The following is a 21,351-nucleotide window of genomic DNA, read 5'->3' as shown; positions in this document are numbered from 1 at the left end:
CAGGAATTCACAGACGCAACTCGACTGTCATTACTTCACAGGTTTTATTTACTGAGCAGAAGAAACGCTGATCGAGATGCCGGACTTTTGCACCACACACACCACGAACTGAACCAGAACTAAACCAGGACTAAACCAGAACTGATTCCAGGACTGTGTCAGGACTAAACCGGGACTGAACTAGGACTAAAACAGGACTAAGCCAGGACTAAGACAGGACTAAACCAGAACTGAACCAGGACTCACTGTTGGGACAGGTCTGGAGGTCCACCTGCGTAGTCCGTCGAGGGACCGAAGGCAAAAGGACCGGAGCAGAGCTACACGCCACACGGAGGTAAGTGCTGCACTTTGCGGACACTCTCGCTCTCTTAAGTCCAAGATTAGTCCTAGTGTAGTCCTGGTTTAGTCCTGGTTTAGGTATGACCCGCCCATGTCTGATTACTACCCGTCCGCATACCCGCCCTTAAAATTCCAGAACGTCCGTTTCAGCAACTATTTGCCCGTACCCGTCGGGTACCCAACCCAGTGCAGGACATAAATATATTTGGGGATTACACTTTCAGAACTGGCTGCTCATCCGCTTGGCCTCCAGACAGCAAGCCGAGGACCCTGCGATGGAACTGATCAGCTTCCTCTGCAGTTGATTGACAGGCAGAAATCAACCAAACATGGGTTTAGCCCTGTCCACAGTCAATAGATGAATCTGAGCACAGGGAAAGTTTGTTAAGTGGCTCATTTATTTGGCATATATTTGCTTTTTAGAGTAACAGCTATCACCTTAAATTTACAAATCTGTTGGTTTGGCTGACCACTTGAATAATGGAATGTTCAGCCTTATGTGAATTCTTCAGTGTAAACAGAGCAATGTACAAAACATGACCACACACTTCTCTTCTGAGAGTGCACTGAAACAGTTGTAGATAACACTGATAACACTGATGCATGTGCATGTCATAACATTTAGGGGAAATGATTCAAATCTGCCTTACATATTGTTTCAAAAATACTGGCAGAACCACTGGTTGATCTCATTTCTACACAGTACATTTTTCTCAGTGATTGATAATGGATACAGATTTATCATTTAGTTTATGCTCCTTGAAAAAAATCTTTTTCTGCACTTAAAAATGTCATTTGGTGAAATGGACATAGTGTTAACATTTAATTACATTTAAAATAACATTTTCTTGAAAATGATGAAAAACAAACTGAGATCTACAAATACACAGCAGGGCTTTAATTTAATTTTTATTTATTTTTTTTGTTTTTCTTAAAATTTTCAAGAATTTCACTATTTGCCCAAACACGGCATTAACTAACTTTTTTTCACTTCAAAATTTGATAAAACTTAAGAATGCTAGCACTTTCCCTCTTAACATGTAAGTTCTTATATATATATATATATATATATATATATATATATATATATATATATATATATATATATATATATATATTATTTTTTTTTTTTTTTTTTTTTTTTTAATGCAAAACAAACTTTTTCTGACATATTTCACAGTAATATCAGTGTTTCACATGATGCAGTTTTACCGAATTATGGTCCAACTAAAATACAAAAAAATGCCCTATCTTTTGAAACCTTTAATATTCTTTCAAATTAGTTTCTTCTTCCTCATGTGTATGGATACAACTAAAGTGATATAAGACAAATACATTTAAACAATTTAAACCTTTATAAATTAATAACTAGAAAAGCTGTGGCTTCTGGACACAAAACGCCCAAGTCACATCACTGACCCATTTACAATTTAAAATGTATAATGAGTTAGAATAGTAAAGGTGTGTCTTCTTATTTACTGATATAAATAAAGTTTTAACAAAACAATTACTACAAAAGAATCCTTTGACTATTTGGTTTAAAAAGGACGCTGATGGCAGTGCACTTCAAGTCTTGCCCATAAAAGAGACTGGAGCAATAAACATAATGATAATTGTGACTATCAAATATAATTAAGGTAATATCACTGATAAGTGCAACACTTCTTTCATGAGGCATCTGTTAAATGACACAATCTGATTGTCAGATGATTTCTGCAATGTACACGGAGTGCTTATGTGTGCAAACAATGATTTATCCTTTTTAGGGAAAATGAAATTCAGAGGCGTTCTCTGTGTGGCATTCCGAGGAATATAAGAGTTAACATTATGCAGAGTGGAAATCATAATCATTTATTTGTCATATTCATTCAGAGCTGGTTTAATAACAGCAGACATTAGCAGAGGTTATCACACCATTACATTTATTTAAACTGTGCGGTCTAAGGAGCTAACTATGTGGTCTGACTGTACCCATCACTACAGGAGACATATCAACTTTATGTTCAAATCTTACTTAGATTATGGGCCCTATCTTGCCCCTGATTTTAGTGCTAGTATTAAAAAGGGGGCGAGTTCAAGTCGCGCTGTACTCGGCTGGTGGAGGCTGGAGTGAGATGGTACGTACAGACGTGGACAAAACTGTTGGTACCCCTCTGGTAAGGAAAGAAAAATCAGCAATGGTCACTGAAATAACTTGAAACTAAACAAAAGCAATAATAAATACAAATTTACTGAAAAATAACCAATGAAAATCAGACACTGTTTTTGAATTGTTGTTCAACAGAATTATTAAAAAAATAATAATAATGAAACTGGTCTGGACAAAAATGATGTTACCTCTACAAAAGATTGTAAGTAACTGGACAATAGGGACATGTTAAACTGTGGTGTGTCTCTAATCTGCATCACAGGTTCTTCAAACTTGTCCTCAGTCAGTCTGTCTGTTTAAAGGGGGACATGTGTCATTGTGCTGTTTGGAGACATGATGGACACAACACTGAACATGAACCAGAGAAAGAGAAGAAGAGAACTGTGTCAGGAGACTAGAAAGAAAATGATAGACAAGCAGGTTAAAGATAAAGACAATAAGACCATCTCCAAGCAGCTTGATGTTCCTGTGATTACAGTTACACATGTTCTTCACAAGTTTAAGGTCCACAGGACTGAAGTCAACCTCCCTGGACGCAACTGCAAGAGGAAAACTGATGACAAATTGAAAAGATGGATCATACGAATGGAACCAAAGAGCCCAGAACAACCAACAAATAAATTAAATGTGAACTTGAAGGGCAAAGTACATCAGTGTCAGATCACACCATCCATCAGTGTTTGAGTCAAAGTGGACTTCATGTGAAGACACCACTGCTGAGAGCAAATCATAAAAAAATGGGGGGTGTCTTGAATCTGTGCAAAATACAACAGAATCTCAAAACTATGAAGTCGTAGGTCATGGGTCTTCTAACAGGATAATGAACCAAAACACACAGCTAAGAACACCCAAGAATGGCTAAGAACAAAACATTGGACTGTTCTGCAGAGATCTGTGGGCCCAGATCTCAGTTCTATTGAACATCTGTGAAAGGAGCTGAAAGATGCTGTCTGGAGAAAGCACCCTTCAAACCTGAGACAACAGTCAGCAGCAGTTTGCTCATGAGAAATGAGTCAAAATACCAGTTGACCAGTGCAGAGGTGTCATTGACAATTACAGAAATCACTTGTTTGCAGAGTGAGTGTGTGCATGTATGTGTGTGTGTGTGTGTGTGTGTGTGTGTGCGTGCGTGCGTGTGTGTGCCTGTGCCTGGCTAAACTTCAGTGAAATTGGAAACACTGAGTCTCAGTTCATGTATATTTACACACTGAATACTGTACATTATTTCACTGTTGTAATGAATACACAGATTTTCAGATGCCAAAGAAACGACAAAGTGATGAGGACTGGACAGCTGGTCAGAGTTCTTCAAAGCAGAAACCTTCACCTCAGTCATCTCTGCAAAACTGCAGCCTGCAGTGTTACAAGGGGACAATGAATGAGAAGTTTATACTTTGTCTTCTAAGGCTGATCCACTGACTGCATTTACAGCTATTCATGATATGAAAAAGAAACTTCAAACACAAACATTTGATTGTGTTGGTATGCAAGATGTTCTAGAAGCAGTTCCTGATGAATTGCCTTCAGATTGTGACTACCATAAAAGCTGCCTATGCATGTTTTTCCAAAATGCTAACCGTGCTTTAAGCAAGTGTCAAGCTGAAAATGTCTCCATGAAACAGAAACATGAGCATGTGGATTCTTCAGTTCTGATCGGGAGTTATTGCATATTCTGCAGAAGTAACACAGTGAAGTAAGTGTCTGGCAACAGATATAGCTTGCAGAAAATCAAGTGGAAACAAAAAGAAAGATAGAGAAAAAAGCTAAAGCAAACACAGTGACATGTCAGATTTGTCATAGGCCAGAAGGCAGGACATTACAGGAGTCTATTCTACTGGTGATAAAAGTATGCTGTCCATGTGTGGGCCACAGAGAGAATGGTATAGACTCAGTTTTTAGGTGATACAAAGTAATTTTTGTGATGTTCTTAACCCTTTAATGTTCTGCTCAACCATTTGGTAGATCACATTTTGAGTCACTATATCTTATTGGGAAATGTGCTGAACTGAACTCAACCTGATTGGATCATCTCAACCACTTGGTTGAAATATGCTATGCATGAAATAACCTTTAGAGGGCACTCTATTTTTTGACAGTAGGACTTTTCACTCACCGTGACTCTAGCAAGTTAATTGCAATGTGTGTAAAATTCCTCAGTCATCCACGTAGACTCCGTGGCAAAAGAAGAAATTCAATTTCTCAACTGGACAGAAGTTGACTTGGTCGCATACGTTTCGCAGCTCATCCAAGCTGCTTTTTCAGTTCTGGTCAAAATGTTAGCAGACTCTTCCTCATATCCGCCTGAAGGGATGAGCTAACTACACTGAAACTACTCTGAAACTGACACACCTACTTGTTTACTGTTTCTGTTAGTTAGGTCTATTGAATTGTGTGTGGGGTCTTCTTAGCATAATTGTACAGGGCCATAACGGAGCTTTCACACCAATGGGCCTGACTGGGTGGGGTTCAGACACAAACACCTTTCGGACCCGGGTCGGATTCAATCACTGCTCTGTCGGACGAGGGCCGGTCTATCACACGGCAGTACGCTGAAGCTGGGAGGTCCCTGTAGGGAGACTGGCCGTCTAAAAGCCAGCTGGAGGATGCGGGCATCGATCCCACTACCTCTCGCATGCTAAGCTAGCGCTCTACCATTTGAGCTAATCCCCTCTTGTTGAAGGTTTCAGTGAGTCTGAAGGTGAGTCTGAAGGTGTCTTCTTAGCTCTCTTGAGTTGACTACAGCGACTCTGCATGTGTTCCAAAACTATTAATTTTGAGTACCTGTTTCACCTCTATGCGGCTGATGTTGTAGTAATGTTGGGTTTTGCTGGGTACCCCTTGTGCTTTCTTCAAAAAAGAATCGCTGCTGTGGAGTTGAGAGGCTGTGGGCACGGAAACAACACGGACCAGGAACTGTTGTTAGCCATTTGCAGTCGGAGCCGGAGACCTCTTGATCTGCAGTCAAATGCTCTACCACTGAGCTTTACCCCCAGTAACAAGGTCTGTGAAGGCTGGGTCCTTCGTTGGCCGCGAAGGCTGCAGCCCTTGAACTGGCCTCCGCGGACGCCAGGCCGTTGCGGAAATGGGACAGGTCTAGACCTCGGAGCCGCTCCCCTGTCGCCTAGCAACCGAGGGACGCTGCTAGCGCTAATGCTAATCCGCGCAGATTACGCACACGGATCAGTAAAAAGAATACGCACAGGTCATCAAACTGTCGGATTTTGTGACCAAATTATTTTAATGATTCGCATCCAAATCTTATGGCCAAAACCGAAAATGTATGTTTTAACTTTTGCAAAACAAAACGGCTATATTTAAGGGATACATTTTAAATAGACTAAATTATCTTAAAATTTAAAAAAACTGTAATGAGATATGCATTACTAAATATTATCATTATTAAGGATTTTTATATTGACCAGGGATTACATTTATACAGTCAGTTTGTAAAGAAAGAAAGACATCTCTCCTGAGAAAAGATGATTTATTAAACAATCCAAGGAACTTCTGGAAATACTTTATCATAATATGAATTAAAATATTAAACCCATTACACACACTCTGCATTAACAAGTTAGTACAAACAGCTGTATGTCAGTAAATCTCATTGTGTTCCCTTTTTGCTGAAGCAAGTGACAATCAAAAATGAACAAATTATCTTTGCCAGATATGATCATGTGGAACACCACAGTTTATCTGCAGTACAATAGTACATTCCTATAGTACATGTAATTAGTTACTATCAAAAGAGACACCAAATAAATGGCACATTTCACCATAAATCAAATGTCAGTACAGGCTGAAAAACATTCAGAAACACTTATGAGCAGATGTTTTCATTTCTGTCTCACACACTTGTTCAGATCATATGAGACTCTGGACCTCCTCCTCAGAGACTCTGGACATGGACATGGACATTGGAGACATGGACATTGGAGACATGGACATTGGAGACATGGACATTGGAGACATGGACAGTGGAGACATGGACATTGGAGACATGGACAGTGGAGACATGGACATTGGAGACATGGACAGTGGACTTGGACCACTCAGTCTGATGTGTCTCTCGTCTTCTGGAGGAGGAAGAGCAGAATGGTTGTTGCGTCTGATTGATTCAAAGTTCTGTCCTGCAGAGTGAAAACCTGTAATGACAAAACACATTAAGAACACGACAAAACTATTAGAGGAAAATAAGTTTCACAGAGCATGCAGCCCCAAAGAACACCTGGACTCCCTCCGCACTATTTACATTTATTATTATTTATTTATACACAAGGGAGTGAGAAAAACAATTTTGATTCTTTATATGTTTTTCGTATGAAGAATTGACAAACTATTTTAACGTTGAACTTAAACTTTGATGTACATTCAGATTCAAAGGCAGTTTATATCTGAAACAGCTAAATGAATAGAGGAATCCCATACATTTGAAAAATACATATTTTCACAATTTAAATCATAATTTCAACATGAGCATGATTCATTTGCAGCTCTTATTAGTACAATTTTCAATGTAACATGCCCCATACCTAATCGTTGGCAGGAGTCTGGGTCAGCACCTCCAGCTCAGTGTTGGCTTTACTTTGTCATCTGCATTTGACCCATTTTATGAATCACAAGCATCTTGTCAGCCAACAGTTCTGTGGCCCCTGCAGTGTACTGAGTCCTCATACAGGAGGCTGCAGATGAGAAAAGAAAATTCATGTAAAACAGATTTCTCATTGTTATAACATTAGATGTGACAGAGTGAACAGACACAGTCAGGTCGTATCTACACCAGTGTCTGCACAAATCTGTTAAACGAGCCTCATGTCCATCATAAATCTGACCTGTCCAGACAGGATTATTTACTCTTCACTTTACAAACATGCACGGATTGTTAAAAGCAGATAATGTATTCTCTGTGGGCGATTGATTGGGAAGAGGGTTTTACGCCACACTGGTACAGGACAGGAAATGAAGCTGAAGAGCGAGTGGGTTCGAAGCCGAAGTTCGACGGGTCAGGTTCAAACAAATATTTAGTACTTGTGTTCGGACTCAAATATCTTAATGCCTGTCGGTCTCGAGTCAGATTCGATCACTGCTCTGTCTGACGAGGGCCGGACCCGCATATCTTCCAGTCCTCACACAGCAGTGTGCGAAAGCTGGGAGGTCCCTGTAGGGAGACTTGTCGTGTAAAAGCCAGCTGGAGGATGCGGGCATCGATCCCGCTACCTCTCGCATGCTAAGCGAGCGCTCTACCATTTGAGCTAATCCCCCTCTTCTTGAAGGTTTCAGTGAGTCTGAAGGCGTCTCCTTAGATCTCCTGAGTTGACTAGAGGGGCTCTGCATGTGCTCCAAAACTGTGGCTCTGTGCCCTTGTGTCCATTCTTAAGGTCTTTGGTGGTGCACAGGAAGAGGTAGCAGACAACTGGTTATGAGTTATATGCTGTGTTTACACACACAGTTATTACCTCCGCCAAGGAGGTTATGTTTTTGCCGGCGTTTGTTTGTTTGTTTGTTTTGTTTGTTAGCAACATAACTCAAAAAGTTATGGACCGATTTTGATGAAATTTTCAGGATTTGTTGGAAATGTGAAAAGGAAGAACTGATTTCATTTTGGGGGTGATCCAGAAGAAATCCTGGATTCTGGATCACTTTGAAATTTTAGTTAACATTGTGGTAAATGGGGCCAAAAATTTGGTTTCTCAATATCTCAATTAATTATTGACCAAACCCCATGAAATTTGACTCAGGGATGGACAATCGGATCCTCTTTCATATTCCAAATTGAAAGATACGAGACAAATATTTATGGAAAACAAAATTAATATGAGGGGGACTGTAGTCCTTGGCGGAGGTCTGCGCTCTCTGAGTGCTTTTCTCGTTAATAATAACAACGACGAGGATGGGATTCGAACCCACGCGTGCAAAGCACAATGGATTAGCAGTCCATCGCCTTAACCACTCGGCCACCTCGTCCACTTTTTCAGCAATCGTAATAGAATCTGCCGTCTCACAGGATGTCACATTATTTTAGATGGAAGACATAATGCTTTTAAATGCCTTACATTATGCATGACCATAACATTAGTTTTTCTCTGAACTAGTTCGCTAATGTTAGTCGTTGTTCACATTTAAGCTTTTGTCTTTCTTACCTTGATACTTGTGGATCAGTTCTTCATGGAAGAATTTAAGTCCTTAGTCAATGTTGTTGGTTGAAGATTTGGTGATGGGGCAGGCAGATTTATTAAGCTGGAGGAGAATAAGTGAGACATTTCTACAGATATTTTGCCCTAGAAAACCATTAACTGGAAGTTCCACAACCCTACAGAGCAGGACCAGCCATTGTGAAAAAGGTATTTTGTGATTTGAATGTGAGTTCTCCCGGCTGTGGCAGTGAGAAGTCATCAAAGAAACAGAAATTATTTGCTGTCATGCTCCAGGCAAACTGTAAAAAAAAAATAAAAAATAAAAAATAAAAGTGAAGCTATGCCTTTAGATGTGGCATGGCGAATCTGAGCTCATTTGGACCAAAAAACTGGGATTAGATGTGTTTCAAGGCATTTAAGATTCCATCTAGAAGCTATTTTCTATTTGATGGCACTGGTTTGAAGCTGGAGGTACTCTGACCAGCTGTTTACAGAAGCATTTTGAATCCATGGACATTCCCGTTCCTCAAGACATAGTACCTCACAACCTAGGTCAGGCCTGGGGTTAGGTTAGGGGTTAAGAATTCGGGATTAGGGATCATTTAGGTGTTAGGGTTAGGGGTTAGGGTTGGGGGTTAGTAGGGTTAGGTGCAGGGAGCTGTGGAGGCGTACATGAGGGCTGAACATTCCCGCTTGTGGCTACATTTGTAATGAGTTTTTTTCTAATGATTTTAGTTATTATGCTGTCATAATCCTGTATAGTTTAATCAGTAACAATTGTTTAAAAAAAAAAAAAAAGACAAAATGATCTTTGAGCTTGGAGTGTTCAAACACACATCTCTGACAAATGTAAATGTTGTATTTTTTTTCAAGAAATATAAGTTTTGTTTTGGGAAACCCACAGGGGGCATCCGGATTTGAACCGGAGACTTCTTGATCTGCAGTCAAATGCTCTACCCCAGTGACAGAGTCTGTCAGTTTGGCATTGGACTGAAACAGTGAATCACGTGCTCTGTTGGCGATTGATTGGGAAGAGGCTTTTACGCCACACTGGTACAGGACAGGAAATGAAGCTGAAGAGCGAGTGGGTTTGAAGCCGAAGTTCGACGGGTCAGGTTCAAACAAATATTTAGTACTTGTGTTCGGACTCAAATATCTTAATGCCTGTCGGTCTCGAGTCGGATTCGATCACTGCTCTGTCTGACGAGGGCCGGACCCGCATATCCTCCAAGCCTCACACAGCAGTGTGCGAAAGCCGGGAGGTCCCTGTAGGGAGACTTGCTGTCTAAAAGCCAGCTGGAGGATGCCAGCATCGATCCCGCTACCGCTCACATGCTAAGCGAGCGCTCTACCATTTGAGCTAATCCCCCTCTTGTTGAAGGTTTCAGTGAGTCTGAAGGTGTCTTCTTAGCTCTCTTGAGTTGACTACAGCGACTGCATGTGCTCCAAAACTATTAATTTTGAGTACCTGTTTCACCTCTATGCGGCTGATGTTGTAGTAATGTTGGGTTTTGCTGGGTACCCCTTGTGCTTTCTTCAAAAAAGAATCGCTGCTGTGGAGTTGAGAGGCTGTGGGCACGGAAACAACACGGACCAGGAACTGCTGTTAGCCATTTGCAGTCGATGCTAACTTCCCGAGACTTCATTTGGACGCCCATGTTCTTATCATGTTTAGGACAACTGTTTGGGACTAACGCGATCCTCATCCAAAACTTTTAGCTGTTTACTAAAAATGGACCTTTACAGGTGGACCTTTGCATTGAGTGTTTTGCTTTCTTTGCCCAATTTTCTGCTCCTTCTCATGGGCATTCCTCTTGGATCCATCGCAAATGCTCTGCCATTTGAACTGCTTTTTCTATGTTTGCCAGACCTCAGGTAAGGGATAAAGTGCACTCGGATAAAGAGCAGCGTACACCAGCTTGTGTGCTAAAACTGTCGGAAGAAAAGCTCAGAAGTAATGAGAAAACTGTCGTCTGTCCTCCTGTACAATTTATTCAAGCTGTAGCCTACAAAAATGTTTGGCTGTTCATGCTTTATATGAAAAAGCATGTCCTTCGAGCCGGATTTGAACCAGCGACCTAAGGATTTCAGTGTCGTACTCTACAGTCCTCCGCTCTACCAACTGAGCTATCGAAGGTGAGAAGACCGTGCACTGTTACCAGGTCTCACTCAAGCAAAAAGGCAAATTCAGGTGAGTTGACCAGGCAGTCTGAGGCCTGACAAATGTGAATGTTGTATTCTTTTTCAAGAAATATAAGTATTGTTTTGGGAAACCCACAGGGGGCATCCGGATTTGAACCGGAGACCTCTTGATCTGCAGTCAAATGCTCTACCACTGAGCTATACCCCCAGTGACAAGTTCTGTCAGTTTGGCATCGGACTGAAACGGTGAATCACGTGCTCTGTGGGCGATTGATTGGGAAGAGGGTTTTACACCACACTGGTACAGGACAGGAAATGAAGCTGAAGAGCGAGTGGGTTCGAAGCCGAAGTTCGACGGGTCAGGTTCAAACAAATATTTAGTACTTGTGTTCGGACTCAAATATCTTAATGCCTGTCGGTCTCGAGTCAGATTCGATCACTGCTCTGTCTGACGAGGGCCGGACCCGCATATCTTCCAGTCCTCACACAGCAGTGTGCGAAAGCTGGGAGGTCCCTGTAGGGAGACTTGTCGTGTAAAAGCCAGCTGGAGGATGCGGGCATCGATCCCGCTACCTCTCGCATGCTAAGCGAGCGCTCTACCATTTGAGCTAATCCCCCTCTTCTTGAAGGTTTCAGTGAGTCTGAAGGCGTCTCCTTAGATCTCCTGAGTTGACTAGAGGGGCTCTGCATGTGCTCCAAAACTGTGGCTCTGTGCCCTTGTGTCCATTCTTAAGGTCTTTGGTGGTGCACAGGAAGAGGTAGCAGACAACTGGTTATGAGTTATATGCTGTGTTTACACACACAGTTATTACCTCCGCCAAGGAGGTTATGTTTTTGCCGGTGTTTGTTTGTTTTGTCTGTTAGCAACATAACTCAAAAAGTTATGGACCGATTTTGATGAAATTTTCAGGATTTGTTGGAAATGTGAAAAGGAAGAACTGATTTCATTTTGGGGGTGATCTGGAAGAAATCCTGGATTCTGGATCACTTTGAAATTTTAGTTAACATTGTGGTAAATGGGGCCAAAAATTTGGTTTCTCAATATCTCAGTTAATTATTGACCAAACCCCATGAAATTTGACTCAGGGATGGACAGTGGGATCTTGTTTCATATTCCAAAGGCTGATCCGGATCTGATCCAGAAGACTGATTTTATCGCAATTTATATAAAAAATGGGGGTAGTCCTTGGCAGAGGTCTGCGCTCTCTGAGTGCTTTTCTAGTTTGTTATTTACCTCCGCCAAGGAGGTTATGTTTTTGCCGGCGTTTGTCTGTTTGTTTGTTTGTTTGTTTGTCTTTTAGCAACATAACTCAAAAAGTTATGGACCGATTTTGATGAAATTTTCAGGATTTGTTGGAAATGTGAAAAGGAAGAACTGATTTCATTTTGGGGGTGATCCAGAAGAAATCCTGGATTCTGGATCACTTTGAAATTTTAGTTAACATTGTGGTAAATGGGGCCAAAAATTTGGTTTCTCAATATCTCAATTAATTATTGACCAAACCCCATGAAATTTGACTCAGGGATGGACAATCGGATCCTCTTTCATATTCCAAATTGAAAGATACGAGACAAATATTTATGGAAAACAAAATTAATATGAGGGGGACTGTAGTCCTTGGCGGAGGTCTGCGCTCTCTGAGTGCTTTTCTCGTTAATAATAACAACGACGAGGATGGGATTCGAACCCACGCGTGCAAAGCACAATGGATTAGCAGTCCATCGCCTTAACCACTCGGCCACCTCGTCCACTTTTTCAGCAATCGTAATAGAATCTGCCGTCTCACAGGATGTCACATTATTTTAGATGGAAGACATAATGCTTTTAAATGCCTTACATTATGCATGACCATAACATTAGTTTTTCTCTGAACTAGTTCGCTAATGTTAGTCGTTGTTCACATTTAAGCTTTTGTCTTTCTTACCTTGATACTTGTGGATCAGTTCTTCATGGAAGAATTTAAGTCCTTAGTCAATGTTGTTGGTTGAAGATTTGGTGATGGGGCAGGCAGATTTATTAAGCTGGAGGAGAATAAGTGAGACATTTCTACAGATATTTTGCCCTAGAAAACCATTAACTGGAAGTTCCACAACCCTACAGAGCAGGACCAGCCATTGTGAAAAAGGTATTTTGTGATTTGAATGTGAGTTCTCCCGGCTGTGGCAGTGAGAAGTCATCAAAGAAACAGAAATTATTTGCTGTCATGCTCCAGGCAAACTGTAAAAAAAAAATAAAAAATAAAAAATAAAAGTGAAGCTATGCCTTTAGATGTGGCATGGCGAATCTGAGCTCATTTGGACCAAAAAACTGGGATTAGATGTGTTTCAAGGCATTTAAGATTCCATCTAGAAGCTATTTTCTATTTGATGGCACTGGTTTGAAGCTGGAGGTACTCTGACCAGCTGTTTACAGAAGCATTTTGAATCCATGGACATTCCCGTTCCTCAAGACATAGTACCTCACAACCTAGGTCAGGCCTGGGGTTAGGTTAGGGGTTAAGAATTCGGGATTAGGGATCATTTAGGTGTTAGGGTTAGGGGTTAGGGTTGGGGGTTAGTAGGGTTAGGTGCAGGGAGCTGTGGAGGCGTACATGAGGGCTGAACATTCCCGCTTGTGGCTACATTTGTAATGAGTTTTTTTCTAATGATTTTAGTTATTATGCTGTCATAATCCTGTATAGTTTAATCAGTAACAATTGTTTAAAAAAAAAAAAAAGACAAAATGATCTTTGAGCTTGGAGTGTTCAAACACACATCTCTGACAAATGTAAATGTTGTATTTTTTTTCAAGAAATATAAGTTTTGTTTTGGGAAACCCACAGGGGGCATCCGGATTTGAACCGGAGACTTCTTGATCTGCAGTCAAATGCTCTACCCCAGTGACAGAGTCTGTCAGTTTGGCATTGGACTGAAACAGTGAATCACGTGCTCTGTTGGCGATTGATTGGGAAGAGGCTTTTACGCCACACTGGTACAGGACAGGAAATGAAGCTGAAGAGCGAGTGGGTTTGAAGCCGAAGTTCGACGGGTCAGGTTCAAACAAATTTAGTACTTGTGTTCGCTCTCTTTTGCACTGTGTCCGTGTCACCCATCCATCACAGCCCCTAAAACAGCAGAGGGGATGTGGAAGCAGGCAAATTCAGCCTGTAAAACTTGGCAAAGGTAGAGGAGGATGCCCAACCAGCAGCACTACACACCTCCTCCAAAGGTGCACCCCTGAACAGTGCCCAAGATGCAGCCATTCCCCGTGTAGAGTGAGCAACCACTCCATGCGGGGGAGGCTTCCCTGCGTGATTATAGGAAGGCGGGGTTCGGCAGGAGATGTACCACCCCATTCTTGTCCCCAAAACGCAGGCACCCTGTCCCAACGGAAAAGAGCAGCAAGCTCCCCCACTCTCTTAGCCGATGATATGGCAAGTAGAAAGAGCGTTTTCAAACTCAGGACCTGCAGGTCCAGGTCAGACAAAGGCTCAAAAGGAGGCAGGCAAAGTGCCCGAGGACTACCTGCAGATCCCAAGATGGGAGCAAACGACGTCTGGAAGGGCAACGCCTCCTAACACCCTTCAAAAACTGTGTTGCAAGGGGATGCGACCCAGGGGTGAGCCATCACGCCGCTCATGAGCCGTAGAAATGGCAGCAAGATATCCACGTAAAGTGGATTCCGAGCGCCCTGATCCAAAAGGTGCTGAAGGAAGGACAACACCACAGTCATGTCACAGGACACAGGGTCTACACCAGTCTGTGGCACCACCCAGCAACACGCTCCACCTACACCCGTAGAGTTGGGTGGACTGTGCCCGTGCGGCCTGTAAGGTGTCAACAACAGCCCTGCTCAGCCCAAGAGCATGCCAGCGCTGCCGTTTCAAGCCATACATGAAGATTCAGGACTTCGGGCCGAGGGTGCCAGATCTTGCCCCGTCCCTGGGACAGCAAGTCCTTTCTGGTTGGGAGCGCCACGGTTCCCCCATCCAGCATCTCGTACACCTCGGACATCCAGGGTCTCTGCGGCCAGTTCGGTGCCACTAAGAGAACTCGTGCCTGAACAACCTCACCCTGCAAGCAGAGCTGGAAGGAGAGGCAGTGGTGGAAAAGCATAAAGCACCCCTGGAGGCCAGTTCTGGCTCAGGCATCTACCCCCAGTGGTCCTGGTAGGCCGGTCATCGAAAACCACAGGGGACAATGAGTGTTGTCCTCTGTCGCAAATAGATCCACTGAGGCCTGACCGAAGCGGCACCATATCTGATCCACCACCTGGGGGTGTAAGCGCCACTCGCCGGGATGAGGAGCGCCTCTGGACAGCAGATCCGCTGCAACATTGAGGAGCCGGGAAGGTAGAAGGCTCTCAGAGACATGTCCTCTGACTGGGCCCACAGAAGGAGCTGGCATGCTCTGGCGTGCAAAGACTGAGACTTCAGACCGCCCTGATGATTGATGTAAGACACCACTGCAGTGTTGTCCGTTCGTACCATCACCTGCTTGCCCTCACCACTGGGAGGAAGTGCTGCAGTGCCAAACGAACAGCCTCCATCTCGAGGAGATTGATGTGCCAACTCCGTCGTACAGAGTCCCAAGTCCCTCGGGCAGTCCTGCCTTCGCACACAGCTCCCCAACCCATCTGGGATGCATCGGCAGTTACAGTGACTCGGGCTGCCCAAAGCCTAGGGGAACCCCGTCTGCGACAGCTCTGGAACCCATCCACCACGTGAGGGTCTGGAGGCACGTGCGGGTTTACCTTCCCTCAACCTGTCCCTGGGCATGGAGAGCCTTTGGGACACAAACCACCTCTGAAGTGGTCGTGTGTGCAGAAGACCCAGAGGCCACTGCCTGGGAACCTGCCGTCAAAAGACCTAGCAGCCTTTGGCATTGCAGAGCAGTCACAGTGCACCGAGCAAGGCAACTTGCTATGCACTCCCTGATGGCCGTCACCCGCTTTGGCATCAGGCAGGCAGTCATTGTGACTGAGTTCAGGACCAGCCCCAAATATTCCACCGAAGTGCTCGGGACAAGGCGGCTCTTCTCTGCATTCAGGTGAAGACCTAAAGAAGTTAGATGGTCGAGAACGACTGTAGTGTGCTCGCGAGCCATGCTTGGGACGGAGTGCACACCAGCCAATCGTCCAAATAGTTCAGCACTCTGATACCCTCCTCCGGAGTGGGGAGAGTGCGGCATCGATGCACTTTGTGAAAGTTCGAGGAGACAGTGACAGGCCAAACGGGAGCACATTGTACTCGTAAGCTACACCTCGGAATGCAAACCGCAGGTAGCAACGATGACCCGGATGAATGGGCACATGAAAATAGGCATCGCGTAGGTCCACAGTCGTGAACCAGTCGCCTGCTCGAATGGCCTGAAATAATGCTGTCAGTTTTGAGCATCCTGAACGGGAGAACCTTGAGTACTTGTTTAACCTCCTCAGGTCGAGAATGGGGCGGAAACCACCTGTGCGCTTTGGGACAAGGAAATACGGGGAGTAGAACCCCTGATTTTCCTTCCTGTGGATCCAGTGGACGTATAGCCTTTTTGGAGAGTAAGGCTGAGATCTCGCTGGCAAGCACTCCTGAAAGAGACTTGTCTCCCACCTTTGTCCATAAAATGCCCCGAAAGCGTGGGAGCGTGGAGGCGGAATTGCAGACGGTAGCCGCACTCCAGGGTCTTTAGCACCCATGGGCATGAAGTACACTGGCGCCAAGCACTGAGATGGGTGCTTGAAAAACTTGACGTCAGCCGGAGCGCATAGTCAGGAACGCTGGGCAGACTTGGGCGGACCCCGTGCACCGCGCTCCCGAGAACGGACACGGACCTTCTGTCGGCCCATTCGGGGAACAAAAGGCCTGTCTACCACCTCCAGAATCCTGTGAGGAACCTTGACCCACTGACTGAGGTCTTTGTGGCCAATACGTCTCTCTGGGGCCATCCGAGGACGCGACCTCAAGAGCCCCTGATTGCGCATGGTTCGACCTGCGCATTCGCACTTTTTGGGCTTCATCCAAGCTGCCTCTGCAGCCGCACCAAACACATGACCAGGCGAAATGCTTGGCTCCCAAAACAGCAGCATGTTCCGCCTCTGTCAAGGCTGTCTGGCTCAACCAAATGTGGCGCCTGGCCATGGTAAGATGGGCCAAGGAGTTACCCAGGACCTTGGCCTGAGCACTCGCTCCCTGAATCACCATATCCATGATATTAGTCATTTCAGGCATGAGCTCAGATGGCTCTTAGAATCCAGATCTCGGATCAGGCCCTCCAGATACACCAGAAGTAGAAGCACTGGTGTTTGCCAGTCTAGCAGCCATGGCAGTAGACTGATAGGCTTTCGCCACAAAGCCATCAGTAACCCTGCACTTCTTATTGGGATGACAGGCGACCCGGCCTGAAGGGGATGCCCCAGCCAGGAGTGCAAATGAAGGTCCACCTGTAGGAGTCCCATCCAACCCATGCTCAGCAGCATTGTGAAGCACACTTAGTGACGAGCGGGAAGCAAAGCTTCTCTTGGCCGAGCCCACGACTCGTGGAGACGGGAAACAAATCCAAATAGACGGGCAAAAGGGCATAGCCCTGGCGCCTCGAACCCCGATCTAATGCAGAAGCCTTGGGTGGAGATGGAGGAGCAGGAAGACCTGCAGCAGCGGCCGCTCGTGTGAGCAGGGCTTAATAGAGAAGTCACCCATCTCAGATGACGGTCCTTCTCCAGCAACATCATCCAACATAACCTGCTCCTCCTCGTAACCGTCCAACAAAGCAGAGAGCCGCAGCCTGAGCTGCCGGTCTTACCCAAGTTACCCGAAGCGGCCAGTGAAACGGCATCAGGATGAGAAAACCCACGCAGAGGGCTTGATTCTCCAGCAGCCGCTGTTGTGGCAGCAGCCATGGTGTCCATGGTCTTACGCATAGCCTCCAGTTGTTTCTGGAGATGATCTACCCTGGGGTCATAAAACGTTGGTCATGTGCCCGTTTACCACCAGACTTCCGCGTCGCTTTACGGGGGGGAGGAGAATCCACCTCCTGACCAGGTGGCAGCAGTTCTCCATAAGAGTAACACAATCCATGTGTCACTATCCACCTCCGAAGCCATTTCGACACAGGAGATTCACACTAGAGGAGAATGAAGTCCCCTGTTGCACAAACAATGAAAAAAAAGTTTATGTGCACGTATATATATCATAATACTATAATATAGAAAATACAAGCACTAAGGAGAGCAGACCCCAGCAGAAAGCTGCAATACCTCTCCAAGCCAGGAGGCGGCGAAGCGCGCTCTCACGGCACTACAAAACAGAGCTAAGTTAGCATAACAAATGCACAAGCCGGCTAGATAGCAAAGTTTGCAACCGGCAAAACGGGAGCGATACACTCACCAAACTGCAACAAAATTTGACACGGAACGCCAGGGGGGTACTACAACAAGGAGCAGCCCAAATCAGCGATGATCCGTGAACAAAACGGCGAAAATCTCAAGCCGCGCGGCATAAGCTCTCAACGACCAGGAGGATAGAAAGAGGGTGAGTGTGTGCACGCGCGCCATTCATATAGGTGTAGCGCGCACCCACAGGTGTGTTTAATTTGGCATAATGCTCCTGACCCGAGGGTTGTAGTCACGTGGTTACAGGTTCACTGAAATGAAATAGAACAAATATTTAGTACTTGTGTTCGGACTCAAATATCTTAATGCCTGTCGGTCTCGAGTCGGATTCGATCACTGCTCTGTCTGACGAGGGCCGGACCCGCATATCCTCCAAGCCTCACACAGCAGTGTGCGAAAGCCGGGAGGTCCCTGTAGGGAGACTTGCTGTCTAAAAGCCAGCTGGAGGATGCCAGCATCGATCCCGCTACCGCGCTCACATGCTAAGCGAGCGCTCTACCATTTGAGCTAATCCCCCTCTTGTTGAAGGTTTCAGTGAGTCTGAAGGTGTCTTCTTAGCTCTCTTGAGTTGACTACAGCGACTGCATGTGCTCCAAAACTATTAATTTTGAGTACCTGTTTCACCTCTATGCGGCTGATGTTGTAGTAATGTTGGGTTTTGCTGGGTACCCCTTGTGCTTTCTTCAAAAAAGAATCGCTGCTGTGGAGTTGAGAGGCTGTGGGCACGGAAACAACACGGACCAGGAACTGCTGTTAGCCATTTGCAGTCGATGCTAACTTCCCGAGACTTCATTTGGACGCCCATGTTCTTATCATGTTTAGGACAACTGTTTGGGACTAACGCGATCCTCATCCAAAACTTTTAGCTGTTTACTAAAAATGGACCTTTACAGGTGGACCTTTGCATTGAGTGTTTTGCTTTCTTTGCCCAATTTTCTGCTCCTTCTCATGGGCATTCCTCTTGGATCCATCGCAAATGCTCTGCCATTTGAACTGCTTTTTCTATGTCGAAGGTGAGAAGACCGTGCACTGTTACCAGGTCTCACTCAAGCAAAAAGGCAAATTCAGGTGAGTTGACCAGGCAGTCTGAGGCCTGACAAATGTGAATGTTGTATTCTTTTTCAAGAAATATAAGTATTGTTTTGGGAAACCCACAGGGGGCATCCAGATTTGAACCGGAGACCTCTTGATCTGCAGTCAAATGCTCTACCACTGAGCTAAAACACAATTAATATGAGGGGGACTGTAGTCCTTGGCGGAGGTCTGCGCTCTCTGAGTGCTTTTTTCGTTAATAATAACAACGACAAGGATGGGATTCGAACCCACGCGTGCAAAGCACAATGGATTAGCAGTCCATCGCCTTAACCACTCGGCCACCTCGTCCACTTTTTCAGCAATCGTAATAGAAACTGCCGTCTCACAGGATGTCACATTGCCCCTGAAAGGAAATATTAGGCTGCCCGCAGCTTTTACAGTGCTCGTTTTGTCCGAAACCTGAAAAAGCACATTTAGCTACATTTGTAATGAGTTTTTTTTCTAATGATTTTAGTTATTATGCTGTCATAATCCTGTACAGTTTAATCATTAAAAATTGTTTAAAAAAAAAAAAAAAGACAAAATTATCTTTGAGCTTGGAGTGTTCAAACACACATCTCTGCCAAATCACAAACTTTCTAAGCAAACAAAGACAGGAAATGCAGATGGACAAGAAACATGGGCTCAGCTCCCTTCACCAACAGCCCATGTGCTCCACAAGACGACTGAATAAAAAGCAGTGTGTCCATCCTAGTAAAACATGTGAAAGTGTTGTTTGCTCTAAGAGCAGAGACGATGAGAAACACAAAACAAGACTCAACCTGTTGTACTGATAAACTATGCCACACACATTTTGATAAGAGCTTTCTACACAGCTAACAAAATGTGTGTGTTATATTCATTGGACAGATCTGCAGTACAATATGGACAAAAGGTGGACAAAAAAAGAGAAAAAAGAACACATTTTCCCTTTTAATTTTATCTCAGCAAAGGTTTTACATTTATAAGTTATCAATTGTATCTCAAAAGTTTTACTATACCAAAGTTTTACCATTTAAAAAAGTGACCACAAATCACTGGTTTAGTGCAGAGTGCCATTGGGATTCATGCTTTACACAGATGATTTTTTTCATTTTTGGCTAAAACCCGTCTGTATTGTACAATGTAAATAATTAAAAAATAAATATGCTCATTACTCATTACTAGAATTCGCAAGCAGAAAACTGGAAGTTGTTGGAATTGTAAATGCATCACTGTCAGCAACACTCTTTGCAACAGGTTTGTTCTTGAAAATTAGACAAGACATTCACAAATCTCACTGATATCCAGTGACATACTGTACATAAGATCTAGTCATTCTGTTAATTTCTGCTGAAGTTCTTTTCCCTGTTTGATTCATCCTTTATTGTTTGTAGACTTTGGGTCCTCACAAATAGTCTACGACCCTGTGTAGTTTTTTGTTACTGTGTTTGAGTTTCTATATTGACAGTGATACTCGTAGGCCCAGCGTCCTGACCTGCTGTCTGCTGACCTGCTGCACACACTGGTCAGGAGCACCTCGCTGTAGGATAATGCTCTCCAGACACTGTTCAGGAGCACATCATTTTCTCAGTGTTACAACCTTAATCTGTGTTCACAATTTTTTTCAATCGTATTGGCACATTTATCCACTGGAAATGGAATTGCAAAACAGCTCACAAAAAATCCTGAACAGGGTTATAGTTTTTCTAAACAAAATTTAATCTCAGCAAAATGCAGTTTTTCATTCAGAACTGATCGATCATCCCAACTTTCAGACTTTGATCATATATTTTTCTGTGCTCTTTCATTCATTTGACAGAGCAGCTCAAAACCTTTGGTCCTGCTCTCAGTGACTACAGAGAATCACTGGTTCAGTGCAGTCTGCTGCTGGGGCCACATTTTACACACTTTGAATTTCAGACTGGAAAAGCTGGGCTGTTTTGTCTAAAACCTGTCTTTATTGTATTATGTAAAATATAAAAGTACACTGCCAGCTGCAAAGTAGATTTTGCAGCATTTGATCAAAAATATTCATGCAAAAGAAAACTGAAAGATGTTGGAATAGGAAACACATCAGCAATATATTGTCCCGTTATAGTAATTTGTGTTCTTAAAAATCAAACAGAACTGAATGTATCTGAAAGTACTGTGTCTATACTAACCGCTATGAGCCT

At 44.0% G+C, this 21,351-nt stretch overlaps 7 non-coding genes and 1 pseudogene across 7 annotated transcripts; all 8 read right to left on the bottom strand.

Moving 5' to 3' along the window:
* Positions 1-7,677: 7,677 nt before the first annotated feature.
* Positions 7,678-7,750, bottom strand: trnaa-agc (transfer RNA alanine (anticodon AGC)). The gene has a single exon. It is a non-coding gene; the product is annotated as a tRNA-Ala (tRNA).
* Positions 7,751-8,370: 620 nt separating this feature from the next.
* Positions 8,371-8,452, bottom strand: trnas-gcu (transfer RNA serine (anticodon GCU)). Its single transcript has one exon. It is a non-coding gene; the product is annotated as a tRNA-Ser (tRNA).
* A 2,220-nt stretch (positions 8,453-10,672) lies between these two features.
* On the bottom strand, positions 10,673-10,759 carry trnay-gua (transfer RNA tyrosine (anticodon GUA)). The gene is given in 2 exon segments: positions 10,673-10,708; positions 10,723-10,759. It is a non-coding gene; the product is annotated as a tRNA-Tyr (tRNA).
* Positions 10,760-10,900: 141 nt separating this feature from the next.
* trnac-gca (transfer RNA cysteine (anticodon GCA)) lies at positions 10,901-10,972 on the bottom strand. Its single transcript has one exon. It is a non-coding gene; the product is annotated as a tRNA-Cys (tRNA).
* A 337-nt stretch (positions 10,973-11,309) lies between these two features.
* Positions 11,310-11,382, bottom strand: trnaa-agc (transfer RNA alanine (anticodon AGC)). Its single transcript has one exon. It is a non-coding gene; the product is annotated as a tRNA-Ala (tRNA).
* Positions 11,383-12,431: 1,049 nt separating this feature from the next.
* trnas-gcu (transfer RNA serine (anticodon GCU)) lies at positions 12,432-12,513 on the bottom strand. Its single transcript has one exon. It is a non-coding gene; the product is annotated as a tRNA-Ser (tRNA).
* A 219-nt stretch (positions 12,514-12,732) lies between these two features.
* Positions 12,733-16,819, bottom strand: LOC129408093 (uncharacterized; annotated as a pseudogene).
* A 2,603-nt stretch (positions 16,820-19,422) lies between these two features.
* Positions 19,423-19,504, bottom strand: trnas-gcu (transfer RNA serine (anticodon GCU)). Its single transcript has one exon. It is a non-coding gene; the product is annotated as a tRNA-Ser (tRNA).
* Between the last annotated feature and the right edge of the window lie 1,847 nt (positions 19,505-21,351).

Source organism: Boleophthalmus pectinirostris, unplaced genomic scaffold, assembly GCF_026225935.1.
Source record: "Boleophthalmus pectinirostris isolate CB_2022bp ecotype Guang Dong unplaced genomic scaffold, ASM2622593v1 HiC_scaffold_15, whole genome shotgun sequence".
In the NCBI taxonomy this organism is placed as follows: domain Eukaryota; kingdom Metazoa; phylum Chordata; class Actinopteri; order Gobiiformes; family Gobiidae; genus Boleophthalmus; species Boleophthalmus pectinirostris.
The sequence above is the reverse complement of the archived record's forward strand: the minus strand, read 5'-3'. Positions and strand labels throughout refer to the sequence as shown.